The 16,663-nt window shown below is 40.2% G+C and overlaps 1 pseudogene; it reads left to right on the forward strand.

Moving 5' to 3' along the window:
• The window catches only part of LOC116742240, a 60,820-nt pseudogene extending 44,380 nt beyond the window's left edge, over positions 1-16,440 (forward strand).
• The last annotated feature ends 223 nt before the right edge of the window (positions 16,441-16,663 follow it).

The raw sequence follows: 16,663 nt of genomic DNA on the forward strand, positions 1-16,663 counted from the left end.
GCATTTGTATAATAGTATAATTCATTTCCTTTCATGAGTTTTGGGAGGATGAGGGAGCCCTTTTCTTCTTAGCTCTGCTTTCTTTTACCATAAGCAAAGAGATCTTCATTTCTTTCCACAATGGGGAGAATATAGAAGAGAATCCTTGTTTCTCTTTCCACCCCATGTTTCCTGCAAGGTTGAAAGAACAACTAATCTGGCTGGTAATGGATTAATATCCACTTGGTCCTCTTAGAAGTAGGTAACATTACTGTGTCTCAAAAGTAAGAACTCTTTCACTCGGTCTTGCATTGTTACGATGAGCCAGGGCTTCCTCTCCATTTCTCCTGGAGGCAAGCCTGGGCGCCCAATATGTTCTCTTATATACCTTAGTCTGATACTGACTGGGTTTCTGAGGAAGCTTGGAACAGACCTTGCATCTGGCTGGGTAAATATATTTGGCATCTGCTTTGAAAACTCAGCTCTTCCCACAGATGGAGGTCAAAGGGTAGATTTGCAATAAGCAGTAGCATGTCCCTACTTTGGCCTCAGATTCCAGACATGCTCTCCAGTCTAGATTTTTCAGAAAGCTCTGTACTTTAGAAAATGAATGAACCATTATTTACAAAATCTGTACATTAATCTCTCTTTGGCATTTTGTATCTTGTATCTTCATAAAAGAACCTAGAGAAAAAGAGGGGTGATAATTGAGATCCAAACAGAAATATTCGATTTTAAAGTATTTCTGTGTACATAATAAACTCGTTTATTAGAATCAGATCTTTTTTGCAGTATTGCCTCACTTTAACATTTACCAGTATTGATTAAATGTACATTAGTACTCATTAATGTTATGACTTGATATATTTACTCTCTTAAACCTGTTTCTTAAAGCTGCTCGCTGGGCTTCCCTGGTGGCGCAGTGGTTGAGAGTCCGCCTGCCGATGCAGGGACACGGGTTCGTGCCCCGGTCCGGGAAGGTCCCACAGGCCGCGGAGCGGCTGCGCCCGTGAGCCATGGCTGCTGAGCCTGTGCTCCGCAACGGGAGACGCCGCAGCGGTGAGAGGCTCGCGTACAGAAAAAAAAAAAAAAGCTGCTCCTAGCTTTTCTGTTATTAAGCTCTTTTAGGTAGAAAATTATGCCCGCATTATTCTATAGTCCAGCAATATGAAAATTTGGAACCTTAAGAAATGCTGATAATGATAAACTAATCATTCTAGGCATACCCTAATGGACAATGTGAGTATTTTATTTTGAGTCACCTTTATTAAAAAGTTTTTATACTGTCTCCAGTTCAAGGTAATAAATTGAGCACAAGAACTTACCTCGCATCTCATAAGAGACCTCGCTAAAAAAGACGATGAAAGTAATTGAAAAGTAATGGTGAGGTGAAAGTAAGATGGGCTATTAGTGAATCATCCAACAAATCTATGGAACATCAAAATCAAATGGGGCTTCCCTGGTGGCGCAGTGGTTGAGAGTCCGCCTGCCGATGCGGGGAACGTGGGTTCGTGCCCCGGTCAGGGAGGATCCCACGTGCCGCGGAGCGGCTGCGCCCGTGAGCCATGGCCGCTGAGCCTGCGCGTCCCGAGCCTGTGCTCTGCAGTGGGAGAGGCCACAGCAGTGAGAGACCCACGTACCGCAAAAAAAAAAAAAAAAAAAAAAAAAAAAATCAAATGACAGTTTGAAGGATGAATCAGCAAAGGAAGCCACAGCTTAGAAAAGATGTTATGGGGACAATGGTAGAAAAAGGAGCTGATCACTTGAGTAGAAACAGAGAGAGACTTTAGAACAGGATTGGCAACTATGGCCCATGGACCAAATCTAGTCCACTGTCTGGTTTTATAAACATATTTTGTATCAGAACACAGCTACTGGGCTTCCCTGGTGGCGCAGTGGTTGAGAGTCCGCCTGCCGATGCAGGGGACACGGGTTCGTGCCCCGGTCCGGGAAGATCCCACATGCCGCGGAGCGGCTGCGCCCGTGAGCCATGGCTGCTGAGCCTGCACGTCCGGAGCCTGTGCTCCGCAACAGGAGAGGCCACGGCAGTGAGAGGCCCGCGTACAGAAAAAAAAAAAAAAAAAATGAATCCATATTCATTTATGGATTTTCTTTGGATGCTTTCACGTTATAATGCCAGAGGTAAGTAGCTGTGACTAAGACCATCTGGCCTTCAAAATCTGAAATATTTCCTGTTTGGCCTTTTACAGAAAAAGTTTGCTGACCCCTGCTCTAGACTCAGAAATGGAATGTTGCATAGATGAACAGAGAGAAAAATAATAGGATTTAAAAGAAAGGTGAAGCGAAGGTGGTATGGTGTTAAAGGTCCACCTCACCTTCTATCTCCCACCTTCTCATGTCAGGAAAGAGTAAAATCCTACCCGGGACTGACAGAGGGAAAGCTCAAACTGAAAAGGAAAAGAGCACTTTGCCGTTCTTCAGCCTCTGAAAGCAAACAGAAAGCCAGCTTCAAAGTTAACAGAAAACACTGTTTCACTCGAGATCGCAGAGCCGTTGTAAAATGCTATCACAACTCCCTCTTTGACTGACTACCGCTTTCTATCAGTGATGCTCTGGGCCCACTTGGCAATCTTCATTTATCACAGGGGATATTGCAAAGTCTTCTTCACCTTAGGACAGACCCGGTGCCTAGTTAATCCCATTTCTTCTAAACCCGCTTCAGAAAGAGCAACCAATTCTGAATTGACTACTACACCCCTTAGTTCCTCTTCAGAGCCCTTCAGTGGAAAAACAGACCTTACAAAAGATACTTCCCTCCTCCCTCTGGGCCAGCAGAATCCCTCTGGAGTGCACTCCCTGGCTGTGAATCAACAAATCTTATTTTATCAGATCATGGACTTGTTCCTGGGCATCTGATTAGGTGTTTTGTTTTGTTTTGTTTTGTTTGCGGTACGCGGGCCTCTCACTGCTGTGGCCTCTCCCGTTGCGGAGCACAGGCTCCGGATGCACAGGCCCAGCGGCCGTGGCTCACGGGCCCAGCCGCTCCGCGGCATGTGGGATCCTCCCGGACTGGGGCACGAACCCGCGCCACCCAGCATCGGCAGGCGGACCCCCAACCACTGCGCCACCAGGGAAGCCCCTGATTAGGTTTTAACACTTATTCAATGTAATATTCCGAAAGGTAAGAGCATGACTCTCATATAATTACAAAATGAACACGTGTCAAATACGTTAAGCTCAATTAAGGAGGGAACTAACAAAGTTATTAGGGAGGCAATTTAATAGAAATCATGGTAGGGTAGGCGTGCTAGGTTAGATACACAGCTGCTTAATGTCTATCCGGAACACAAACTATAATCTCTAGGATTATCTGTTCTACTAGACAGAAATTGTTTGTATCTCTACTGAAGAAAAATCTAAAGGTTAACCTCTGCGCCCGAGAACTGTAAAATAGCACAGACAATAAAATATAAATCCCAGGAATGCACTAAAAGAATACTTAACAATCTCTTCTGCTTTTTATAAATTTCAGATAATTTCTCTTATCGTGCAGATCACAGTAAGCATAGATTATCTCCTTCTCCCAGGCAAAATATAAGTAGTTTTTAATCTTTGTTAATAAACTACAAAAATTGGGGAGAATGAAGGAACCTAGTTTGCTACGGACATCCCAGAGTCAGCCCCACTCAGACTTCCTGGTGTTTGTGAGGCTTACCCCATAACGGTTGGATCTTGCCTGCTAACCCTAAAGAAAGTTGATTGACAAGTGATAAACTGCCCATATCAGTATGCTCATCTTCTTTCCTAAAGATAAATAAATTACCAGGCCTCACCAAATAGTTCAAGAAAGCCTTCAGAATAAAAAAGAAATATAGGTAAAATAAATAAATAAATAAATATTTTTCTTAACCAGGAGGAAATATCTAAAACCTTAAGCAACAAAATTTGTACTCTCAGAGATATTCAAAAAGATCCTGCACCCTAAAGTAAGAACAGGATACTAAGAAAAAGGGAAATAAAAACAAAAAGAGCTCTTGGACATTTAAAATACATTGCCAAGACAGGATTCAAAAGAAAATTTGAAGAAAAAGATAAAAAATATCCAAGAACGTAAACAAAAATTCAAAGAATGAATTTATTTTGCCTACCCCCATTGGCAGATGCCTTTTTATGAAAAAAAAATAATAATCCAACATCAGTTGGTGATTTGGGGGTCATATCTTTGAAGTGTTTGCAAATGGGTATTTTGTCAACTTAAGTACCTAAAATTCCTAGAATTGTATATTTGGAAATTGCTAAGAGAGTAGATCTTAAAACTTCTCATCACAAGGAAAAAAATTGTAATTAAAAGACATACACACATACATTACCTAGCAAGTCAATAACAAGTGTTGATTACTTACTCCTTATGTAAGTTCTGCACAAGTTGCTGTGTGTTTGTGTGTTGGGGAGGCGGGGTTGGGGGGGGGGTGTTAACATAAAAAATAATAAAAATTATAAAGCATTAGAAACCTCTAAACATAACCATAATTTGTGATCTATGTAGCTCAGCTCTGTACAGAAATCTTTTTTAAACCAAAAAGAATCCATTCCAGACAAGTTAAGATAAAATTATTTCCTACTCTTGCCTTAAGTTTCACTGTGACTAGTCTTCTTCTAAACACTTGGAAGAACACACAATGATCATGAGACACAGACAGTGATGCTCTCTGGTCCTCAGGGTCTCTGGCAATGATGAAAGATAAATCTTTAAATAAGTGAGCTGTGACATGTATTGCAGGGAGTCTGTCTTACTTGTCGTGCACATAGCCTCTCTCTTTCCCTCAAAAAGAACAAGAAGTCAGTGCGTTAAGATATTTTTCTTCAACACCATTGATGTTTCTGAAAAGCCTTTCATGGACGGGGACATGGTATAAGATTGATACTAGGCAATAAAACCCAGTGAAATGTCATCATTGCTAGATGAAGCTGAGGGCTCACAAACATGTCTAATGGATGGATACCCAAGGCTCTTCTTCACTCTTAGAACTCATACAAAGGGTGCTTAATTAGCATGTCTGGGTTATAGATCTCTTAATCACCATTATTCACAGGTTAAATTAAAATTAACACGATGTAATTGCTCATCTGTCGAAAGAGCACAGCTGTAACCAACAAAAAAGAATAAAAACAGTCAAAAGAACGGAAATGGATGGCTTGGGAATTCGTTGCTCATGTTTCTGGGTTTCCATCATCCTGTCTCTGACACCCTTCTTTTTTTAAAATATTTTATCTTTTTGTCTTTGTTTTTAAATTTTTTATACAGTGTTTAAAGGTTACTTTCCATTTGCAGTTACTCCAAAATATTTGCTGTATTCCCTGTGTTGTACAATACATCCTTGTAGCCTATCTTACACCCAATAGTTTGTATCTCCCTGCTCTTTCCACTGGTAACCGCTACTTTGTTCTCTATATCTGTGAGTCTGTATCTCTATATCTGCTGCTTTTTTGTTATATTCACTAGTTTGTAGTGTTTTTTTAGTTTCCACATATAAGTGATATCATACAGTATTTTTCTGTGAGTTATTTCACTTAGCATAATGCCCTCCAACACCCTTCTTATTGTTACCGAGTCCAAGCTCGCTCTGCTCACAGCACCACAAGCCAATAAATCGGAGACGGAGTGCTGAGGCAAGGAATACAACTTTATTCGGAAAGCCAGCAGGCCCGAGAAGACGGCAGACTAAAGTCTCAAAATAACCATCTTATCGGGGTTTGGATGCCAGTTTCTTTTATAGCACAGAGAGGGGGAGGAGATGAGGAAGTAAAGTAAAGAGACCCTAAGTTTTACAAATATCCCTTGGAATGGCCAGCCTCAGGGAGGGGATGTGCTAATTTCTTCTTCCTTGCAGCCATCCACAGGGGGACAGGGTCTGGATGTTTCCCTGAACAAAGGCACTTTGGTTTAACATTCAGGCAGAGGGGCAGGGCTCCCCAAGGCAGGTCATTATGTATAGACAATATGCTTTTAGTGAACAAAAGCAACAGGAAGCAAAGGTTAAAGTCAAAGAAACAGATCCAACACATAGTCAGATTTGATTTTTCCCTGTAACCTTATTGCTTTTCTTCAGTGGGTTCATGGCTATTTTTTTTCCTTTTCTTAGTATGTGGCAACTGCAGCTGTATCTTCCTTTTGAAGAAAGTCACAAAAGGAGGTTCTGGGAACTTGCTAATCACTCTATCACTAGAGTGAATATTTACTGACCCTCAGCATTTCTCTACTAAAATCAAGCCAAAGAAGGACCAAAGCCAACTTTTATTATTTTTGTTTCCTGAGTGCATTACATTAATTTTAAATATTACTAAATTTGGAAATAAAAGACAGATGCAGACAAAATCATCCCTTGAGGACTTAAGATTTAAATAGTAATTTATATGATAAATTTTGGACCATTAAAATTTGATGCCTAATACTTTGGGGTCAGATAATCCTCTGAGAAACTAATGAAAAGCAATGAACCCTTAACCCAAAGTCACTAGGAAAACTCACATAAAATTCTATTGTATACATAAATTCGGTAGGTTTACATACCCACTAAAACCAATTGATTGAACAGTTAAAAGTACTTGGTTAAAACAAAATGTCTTCTGTGACTGAAATAACAGGCACAGATTCTTCAGTGTGATTATACTAGTTAAGTGAAAAGAGCTGAATATCTTAGCAAAACAGTTTATACTAAAGAAAATTTAGTTTCAGGATTCAGTTCCTCAAATTTGTTTTCCACAATTTAGTCTTCCCAGATAATTATTCAGTAGTTTTTTTTGTTTGTTTGTTTTTTCTTTTTCTTTACAATGTATACTGTTTGGCTGTTCACAATCTAAGAAAAAAAATACCAATTCTTTTAATTAAATCTGTCGTCCTCCAGGGTCCTTGCCATACACACACATTCTCCCAAAGCAAAACACAAAGTGCTCACAGTGCGAGTTCGTGTGATTCCCTTCACCCAAATCCATGTCTTCTTTTTCCTTCCTGATTAACAGCAAAATTCATAGGTTGTACGAATAAACTAATTAATTAACAAAGAAAAAATAACTTTAAAATGTTTTCAGTTGCCATATACCGAAAATGAAAACTCATCAGACTGAAGTGATGACCTAAGGTTTTTGTATCTACCACTCTGGTGGATTGGCTGTTACTTTGGCGGATAAGCCAGAGCTAGTTTTACTCCTGTTTTGTGAATCTCTTGATGTGAAAAATAGTATTAGCCTATAAAAATTGAATCTTATTTAGATGCACATAACTCGCACATTTAGATACACATTTAATAACTTGCTTTCCTGTAAAAGAATAGTTGAAATCAGGACTGTTTCAGAGAATCCCATATTTGTTCCCTATTACTAGGAATCCACTGTCTCTCATCCAGGCTGCACTCCCAGAAATTCTGTTGTTAGTTTGAGCTGTAGTCTGGGCATCAAGATTTTTTAAAGCTCTCCAGTTGAATCTAATATGAAGCAAAGTTTGAGAACTACTGATAAAAATAATGTTACTTTAAATGAGAATATACTGAGTTTATCTTATAGCTGATCTATCTAGAGCTGGCATTTTTCCTCATTGCTATATGGGAATTTAAACCAGTGTTTCCCATCCTTCTGTTATCAAGGCATACATAGATATTTGTGTGGCTCACTGGGGGTAAACAGAGAAAGTTATTTGTAGCAGAAGTAACCAGCCTGGAAACCTCAGCTGCCCCAGTTGGAGCTGGACTCCTCCAGGGTCGCAGAGGGTCGGAGGTCAGCATTGAGACATTCCAGTAACCCGTTCTGTGCTATTCAAAGATTGAGACCCTCGGTCTTAATTACACTAAAATGTAGAGTCGATGAACAACAAGAAAAAAAACCAATAAATTAAAGCTATTTACTTTGATTTTTCCAATTTTCTTAGAGGCTAGCTCAGTTTGGGGCTCATTTAGGAGAAGGTTTTCTAGACTGGAATGGGCCTCTGAGTACTTAGGCAATCTCTGGGGATTTCTGGTGGGACACCTGACACAAATTCATCATCCCTTTTGAATTTATGGAAGAAGTAACCCACTTTTTGCTCAAATCCAGTCATTCCAGTGAAAGTCTCACCAATATTATTCTAAGCCTTATTTTTCAAGGCTAGACAAGGTTAGGAATTGTCATTTCCTTTATCTTACCTCAGTCATTACTGGGAGAAAAGTATGGAGAATTAATAATCACCAGCTCCTGAACCTAATAATAATGGATTTAAAAGCTATAAAATCATAGCATATGAGCAAAGAATAAAAGTTGATTTTTATTAAAACTCCATCTTTTTAATAGGAACAAGGAACACATAGCATGTGGGATGGGAATATAAAATAAGAAGAAGCTGATTATAATTATGCTTAATTAAAATTTGTACATGTGGGACTATGACAAAGCAAAGCATGTTTGGCTTCAGTTATTTTTGCTTAAAACAGGTAGGATGAAATGGAACTTTCAGAGTCTGAAATTAAATCATTATAGAGGGGTTTTATTGAAGTAAATTTCATATTTTAAAACTTGCAGGTGGAAACCATTTTAAATATGAAATAACAATGTTCACAGGTTATACTTGGGAAGTGATTTCAAAATCAAATTTCAGAGTTTAGGAGGAATAACTTGTAAGGACCTTTTTTCCCAAAACATTTATGAAGCATCATCTATGGGCAGCACACATTTTCTACCGAGAGTGAAAGCTTAATTCAAGGCAAAGATGTATTAATAGAAGGAGGAAGAGGGGGATGGAAATGTTGACTGAGAAAAATGCGCAAGCTAAAAGTTGAGAATTATGTTTTATTTGGTGGACCTTCTGAGGACTTCAAGCCTGGGAGACAGGCTCTCAGATAGCTTTGAGGGACTGCTCCAAAGAGGCAATGTGGGGAGCCAAGATATACAGGAGTTTGTGCAACAAAGACCAGGTAGTCGGAACATCAAAAGATTACTGTTAATTAAAGAAAACCAGACATCTCAAGTTAAGGAATTCAGCTCTTTTCCATGTATGGGAAGATGCAAGAGTCTGGGCTCGCTGAAATCATTCCTTTGATGTGCACCTCAGCTTTCTGGGGCCAGTATCCTGTGCTTTCTCGTCCTGCGTCTCTTCAGAGGTGGCTGTAGGGGTTGACTGCTAGATGGCAGGCAACCTGTTTCATCCCGAGTTGGGGAGGCTGTAATGTGGTGGCTTGATGGCTGCAACGTCCTTTGTTTACTGATATGGCAGGCAACATTTCTCCCTCACAGTAAGAAGGAAGAGAAAGAGGAACAGGAAAAGAAAGCATGTTGAAAATTATTTACTTGCCTCACTTCAAAGAATATCATAGACATTAATACCTTCACACTCTGGACAAAGTTCTAACTCTGTGAGACTTCATTTACAAAGTGTCTATAAGAGTTTCAACTGAGAAAATTATGAAAAATGGTGTGATGCGTGTTAGACACCTTAAACAATGGGCACATAGTAGGTCTGTGATTGAATACCCTCAACACCTCTATCTTGGTGTGTTTAAAGCAGAATTCAGTTTTTTTCCTTACTCTAAAGCAACCGCCTCTTTTGAATCTCCTATTTCTATTCCACCTGCCCAATATTTCTCAGAGGTGTGAGTCTCTTTCACTTCTCACCACCAGCTTATTAGTTAGGACTTTGGCTCTTCACACTGTAGTTGTTGTAATGTATCCTTAACTGATATTTTTTCTTTCATGTAACCGTATTGGGAAATAGAATGGTTGCAGTTGTAATCAGTTAAGAAGAGGTCACGCTGGGGTAGTGTGGTTCCTTGATCCAACAGGAACGGTGTCTTTATAAGAAGAGGGAAATTTGGACACAGAGACAGAGACACACAGAATGGGGAATGCCGTACGAAGACACAGAAACAAAGACAAGATGGGATATAAAGATGAGGCAGAGATTGGAGTTATGCTGCCACAGACCAAGGAACCTGGGCTGACCAGAAGCTAGAAGAGACGAGGAAGGTTCCCCACTAGAGGCTTCAAAGGGAGCATGGCCCTGTCAACACTGTAATTTCTGAATCCTAGCTCCAGAATACATTTCTATCTTTTTTTAAGCCACCCAGTTTGTGGTATTTTGTTACAGTAGCCCTAGAAAACTATTGGGTTGGCCAAAAAGTGCATTTGGGTGTTTCTGTAATATCGCACGAAGAACCCAAGTGAACTTTTTGGCCAGCCCAACATCACACCCTCTAACAGTTTTTGTAGAGTGCAGCCAAATACGTATTTGAAGGGTCTGTAATGAGTGTACCTAAGCAGTATAGGCAATGGACCATGAAGTCTCTCGCACATCCCCTTGGCCCACCTTCCATGGCACCCCCCCCCCCCCCCGCCACAGCTATTGCCGTTGAAATCAGCTGCATGCTGGTGCACCCGACAACACCTTGTGCTGCACATCCCTTACTTTCCATCCCGGGCTATTTGGTTGCTCACCATGGGGAACTGAAGGTGCCCAATGTTCTATACGGTGTACCTGGAGGTGCAAGGGGGTCAACGCTCCTCTGGGCAACCTTTGACCATTGGGAGATGGGAGCCAGTGGCTAACATTCCCCACTTCCATATCCAGGGTAGACGATTCTGATGTGCTTCAACACATTCCTCCGAGGGCCCACAGTGATAACTAGATTAATAATGCATCCTTGAAGTGCCTTTCTCTCCTTCCTGTTTCTCTCCTTTCTGTTATCCTATTCTAGTTTCCTAGGATCTTTTCTCAAAGTAAATTACCAATAAGCAAGCAGTCTTTGTTGTCAGAAAGAACCCAAGGAAAGAGAGCTGTGAAGTTTTCCCAAAAAATTTGTGCCTGATATTTTTTATTACTGTAATACAAGGACCCAACATAATACCTTGCACATAGTAGGCATTCAGTAAGTATATATTTATTGAATGAACAAATGTACAATGCTGATCCATTTATCATTACACATTATGCATATATCAATACATTATAGTTGACTGTATATATAACTAAAATATCTTGATAGTGATTCAGGCTGCATTTCTTTGCCTTGCCTACATGCATATTTTGAGAAACATTGTTTAAAAAATTAAGATAAGCTATGTATCTGGAAAATTGATGATTTATAATTCTAATAACATTATTAAAAATAACATCAGGTTAGGGTTCGTTCAATGTCTGATACCAAATCTACTGACCCATATGCACCTGGACCAGCCCTTTTGCCATGTAGAGGTGTCTTCCTCCCTATCTGTGGAAAATCATTCTTGCCACCATAAGAGTGTACTTATCTCCTACCATGCTAATCTTTTCTTCTACTCTCCCATCTTTTCCACTCCACTTCCTGGATTGCAGTGGCCTTATTCTCCTTTCATGTCTGCAAATGTGTCAAGCTCTTTCCTCCTCTCAGCCTTTATAACTATTCTTCCTTTGCCAGAAATATTCTTCCCCTTGCTCCTTTCTCATTCAGAGCTTAGCTTACGTGTCAACAATTGAGAGAAGCCTTCTGTGGCCACCATTTCAAACTATCCACCTTAAACCGCCACATTCAGTTCATCTCTTTGATTTTAATTCCTAAATCAACTTTTTCTATTTCCCTTTTTCTTGACTACCCTTACCCTAGCCAAAGTGGGATGAGTTACTATGACTTCTTTCCTTAACTACTATGAAAATTCTCTTAAAAATTATCCCCTTGGGAAGGTTATCTAAAAAATATTTACAGTTTCTACTAGACAGACATCAACTGATAAGAGCAGATGCTGGCTGTAGTGCTGGAATAGCATTCTGGAAGCCCACTGCTATACCAGGTACTAATTCTTTGGTTGCTTGATTCTGGCATAGAGTCAGGACTACCCAAATGGCAGGAAGACACTTGGACACAGGGTAGCAACTACTTCTAACAAGAATGAAATTATGTCAGTGTTTTAACAATATGTATGGTTGCACTTTTGCAAACTGATGCATACTGGTTAGTAAGCTATTTGCCCAATCCTTCACATCTAAACAAAAGGGACCTTTAATAAACACACACATGCACGTGCACACACACATACGCCCACACTCCAAATTCTACAGTGACTGCCCAGTTCTTAAACATGACCCATAGTTCCTAGATATCTGACCCTTGATTGCCTCTTCAATATCATATTGCATCATGATCCCACTGAGTGTCCCCAACAGAGGCAAACAGGAGACTGAACATAGCATGCATTCATATCCCAGAATGTGTACAGGACCCCAACAGAAAATAATTTGCAATGATGACCAGCTCAAAGGATAAAATTGCAAAGCAAATGAAAACTTAAGTGCCATGTGATATAGTCACAAATGAGTGGCTATAGATAATAAGTTAACCTGAAACTATATTTTTATAAATAGTAGAAAGGCAATTTGGGAAATATACTAGAAGTCCATAAAATATAAATACCTCTGACTCTGCAATTTCAATCCTAGAAATTCACCTTAGAGAAAGAGAAATACACAATTTTTTACACAAGGATGTTAATTGCAATATTATTTATAATAAAGTCACAAAGCTTCTAGCAATAGATGATTAGTAAAATAAAATATGATTCAACTAGCAGTAGACAGCCATTAAAAATGTTTGAGAAGTGTATTTAAAAGCATATATTATCAAGTGAAAAAGTCAAGTTATACAGTAGAAATGTGCAGTGTGATTCCAATTTAGATAGAGTCAGACTAAGTGGTTAAGTTAGGTGATGAGATCACAAATAATTTTCTTCTTGTCTGTGTTCTTCTGTATTTTCTAAATGTGCTTCAGAATACTGGAATTACCTTTATGACAGGTGGGAAAGCCAATACATTTTATTAACAAAATAGTAGTACATTATTTTTGAAAGGAGTGTACCGACATGCTTTGCTGATCTTGTGATCTCTTGTGAAAAGCAGACCTGTAAATGTCTGTAACGCATAGATGGTAAAAGATTTTGCTGAACAGAGTCAATACCATTTTCTGGGCTTCTGTTTTTTTCTGTGACTTTTAAGATGATGCAACAGACTTTTTCCTAAGACCCAAGAGCAATTTTCTTGGAGATGGATTTATGCAAATAACTTTTACTTACTGAAAGATTGAAATAGAATCAAAACTTATAAAACCAGGCAAGATGAAGGGGAAAAAAGGATCAAAGAGTCCTGCTCTAATTTCTCAAAAGAGCACTGCGTTCCCTCCTAGCCTATCTCCATTTAAAAGACCTATGTGCTTAGCTTCTCAAAGACTTTTTGAATTTGGTATAAATTAAAGAGGTGTGAGATGACATCTGAGAATAATGTCGAGCTAAGAAAGCTTCTTTTATTCACAGGGCCAAAATTTTTGAGCCCATTTTGTAAAATAAAGCTGAAGCATTATGGGTCAAGGAAAATTGAATCCAAACTCCTTGCTCATTTATTTTATTTTGAATGTCAATCGATTAGAAGTTCATTCTAGCTGATAAAACATCATTCGTGAATGTGTGAGGAAAGCTTGTCAAAAGTTGTCAGTGGGGCTTCCCCGGTGGCGCAGTGGTTGAGAGTCCACCTGCCGATGCGGGGGACACGGGTTCGTGCCCCGGTCTGAGAAGATCCCACATGCCGCGGAGTGGAAAGGCCCGTGAGCCATGGCCGCTGAGCCTGCGCGTCCGGAGCCTGTGCTCCACAACGGGAGAGGCCACAAAGTTGTCACTGTACCATTTGGTTATTCAAATCGAATCAACTTTCACTTAAAATTATTTCTTATTATTTAAGTGTGTTCTTATGATTAAGAAAAATTGCACCTTCAATTTGTAAGTCTCTTAAAATTTCTCAGTCTTTTATTCCAACATGACAAAACTTCCTTTTTTTCAGGTGAAAGGGATTACTGATAACCTTCAATATATTTTGTTTCCTATTTTTTTCCATCTTCATTGCCATCTTTTATGCATTGCTTCCATCATCTCATTTGTCTTGTTACAAAGAACATTTTGTCCTCCAATATGTCCTGCTAGATGATTCTTCTAGAACCTCAGTTTTATCTTATTATCTCTCGCTCTTACATCAACAATGGCAACTTGTTGACTAAGAACTCACATTGACACACTCAGTATAGCATTAATGTCCCTCCGTGAGGCTACGTTATCAACCCAAATCCACATAAACTGCTTCCCAATAGATATTCTCTAAGCCTGGCCGATTCGCTGCATGGCATGTTAATATTCTTTCGGGGGCTCTTCTTTCTTCCTGTGCTTGGTCAAGTTAATATCTTATCTCAATTCTTTTAAATCCTTTGACAATCACTTCTAGTTTTCTCACTATTTCAGCACCTGATTTAATTATCTTGAATAATTATCTGATTATCTAGTACCTATAAAGTATAGGTGTTGCTCCAATAAAATTACAAGCTTTTTGTTGATTGAGATTGTATCTTAAAACTTGTTTGTCTCACTTAAATATTAGAATAAAGTAGAACATCTATGAATTGGACTTAACAAACTTTGGAGAACTGAATTATATTACCTTTCATTATATTATTCAGAATGTGATTACTAGTTTTAGAACTGCTTCTAAAGGCATGAATGTAGCCAGTTACCCATAAATGTGTGTGAATGGAGTGGTTTGGAGATGGGAAGGGACGTTTAAGCTCATCCGTTTCTTCAGCAAACTGTCATTGCACACCTCTTGTTTATTAGGCAGTGGGTAGACATTGATAAATAAAATTCGGGGCCAAAAAGTTTATGGAACTTACAATCAAATTGGAGATAAAAGATACTATGTAAGTTATTAGACACATAGACATGGTACTTATAAACTGTTTTGAATGCTCTGACATTAGCAAGGTGCAGTGATGGAGAAAAGTGGATGGAGGGAAGGAAGAGCATGATTTAGACGGGCTAAAGGAATGACCTTGCTAGAGGGTTGCCGTTTACACTGGGATCCAGAAGAGGGGAGCCAGTCATATGGAGAGGGGGCTGGGACTTTTCAGGTTCTGGCAACAGTATGTGAAAAGGCTTCAAAGTAGGGACAAAAGAAAGAAATAATAGACTTTGAAGCATTAAAGAGAAGCCAGCAAGTTGAGGGCAGACTAGCGCGAGACAGGATGGAGATGTCAGGATTCCAGATCATGCAGGGCATCCTTGGCCGTGTGAAAAAGACTGTGCATCTAATTTAAACTAAAATGTGAGTTGGTTTGTTCCTTAAGGTCAGCTTTACAGCTGTGTGGAAACAGATTAAAGAATACCCAATAGGACAAAATGTTTATTTTTTATTTATTTATATGTCATTCATTGAACTATATCACCTCGATAATGGAAAATCCTGATATTACCTAAAGTTAGATATTTTTAAATTTTACAACTGGTCATTAGACAATTGTCAGGTTTTCTTTTTAATGGTAGTTGTTTCATCACTCCTGGAGATACCTAACATTTTATTTTTAGTAGTGATTAAAAAAAAAATGCCTCTACTTCAGCTTCACTAAACTTCATTTTCATCAACACGTTGAGGAAATGGTTTTCTGTCTCAGTCGTCTGTGACCAGGGAGGGCATTCTGAGATGTCTTTGTAGGATGCCTCGCTCTGTATCTGGGTATAGGCCAAGCAGACCACAGAGAATGCAAAGCAGGAGGTGAGGTGAATTCGGGGGCCGCTGGACGCTCACTTGAAGACAAGGACCTTTCTGGTGGGTGAACGTGTGATACTGGCTGACATCACAGTTGACTGCACCCTGTTGTGGCTTTATAAACAGGTTCTGGAAGCTTCTTTCTGCCAGGCCTTCCCTAATCCAAACCGCTGGTTCCTCACCTGCATTAACCAGCCCCAGTTCCGGGCTGTCTTGGGGGAGGTGAAACTCTGTGAGAAAATGGCCCAATTTGATGCTAAAAAGTTTGTGGAGAGCCAGCCTAAAAAAGGACACCCACAGAAAGAGAAAGCTTCTGCGAGAAGAGAAGCAGAAGCCCCAGGCCGAGCGGAAAGAGAAGAAGACGGCTGCCCCTGCTACTGAGGAGGAGCTGGATGGACGTGTGCAGACAGCGGCTGCTGAGCCGAAGGCCAAGGATCCCTTTGCTCCCCTGCCCAAGAGCACCTTTGTGTTGGATGAATTTAAGCGCGAGCACTCCAACGAGGACACACTCTCCGTGGCACTGCCGTACTTTGGGGAGCACTTTGATAAAGATGGCTGGTCCCTGTGGTACGCCGAGGACCGCTTCCCTGAAGAGCTCACCCAGACCTTCGTGAGCTGCAACCTCATCCCTGGAATGTTCCAGCGATTGGACAAACGGAGGAAGAATGCCTTTGCCGGTGTCATTCTCTTTGGAAGCAACAATAGCGGCTCCATTTCTGGAGTCTGGGTCTTCCGAGGCCAGGAGCTTGCCTTTCCGCTGAGTCCAGATTGGCAGGGGTACTATGAGTCATACACATGCTGGAGACTGGATCCCAGCAGCGAGGAGACTCAGACTGGTTCGAGAATACTCTTCCTGGGATGGGGCCTTCCAGCACGTGGGCAAAGCCTTCAATCCGGGCAAGATCTTCAAGGGAACGTCTCTTGCCATTGCCTAGCTGCCCGCACCTGCCCTTCAGGGAGAATGGGGGTCATTAAAGGAAACTGAACATCGAACACTTTCCTGCGCTGCCTCCTTTGTGGGTGATGGCTTCTTCAAAGGGGAGTAGATATGTTGAAGCAGGGTGTTGTCTATACCTGCAGGACCTCCCTGTGCAGGAGAGAAGTCTTCAAAAGAGCAGGAAGAGAGGCCTCTCCTCAGTTTTGATTTTTTTTTTTTTA

Source organism: Phocoena sinus, chromosome 17 (assembly GCF_008692025.1).
Source record: "Phocoena sinus isolate mPhoSin1 chromosome 17, mPhoSin1.pri, whole genome shotgun sequence".
Lineage (NCBI taxonomy): Eukaryota > Metazoa > Chordata > Mammalia > Artiodactyla > Phocoenidae > Phocoena > Phocoena sinus.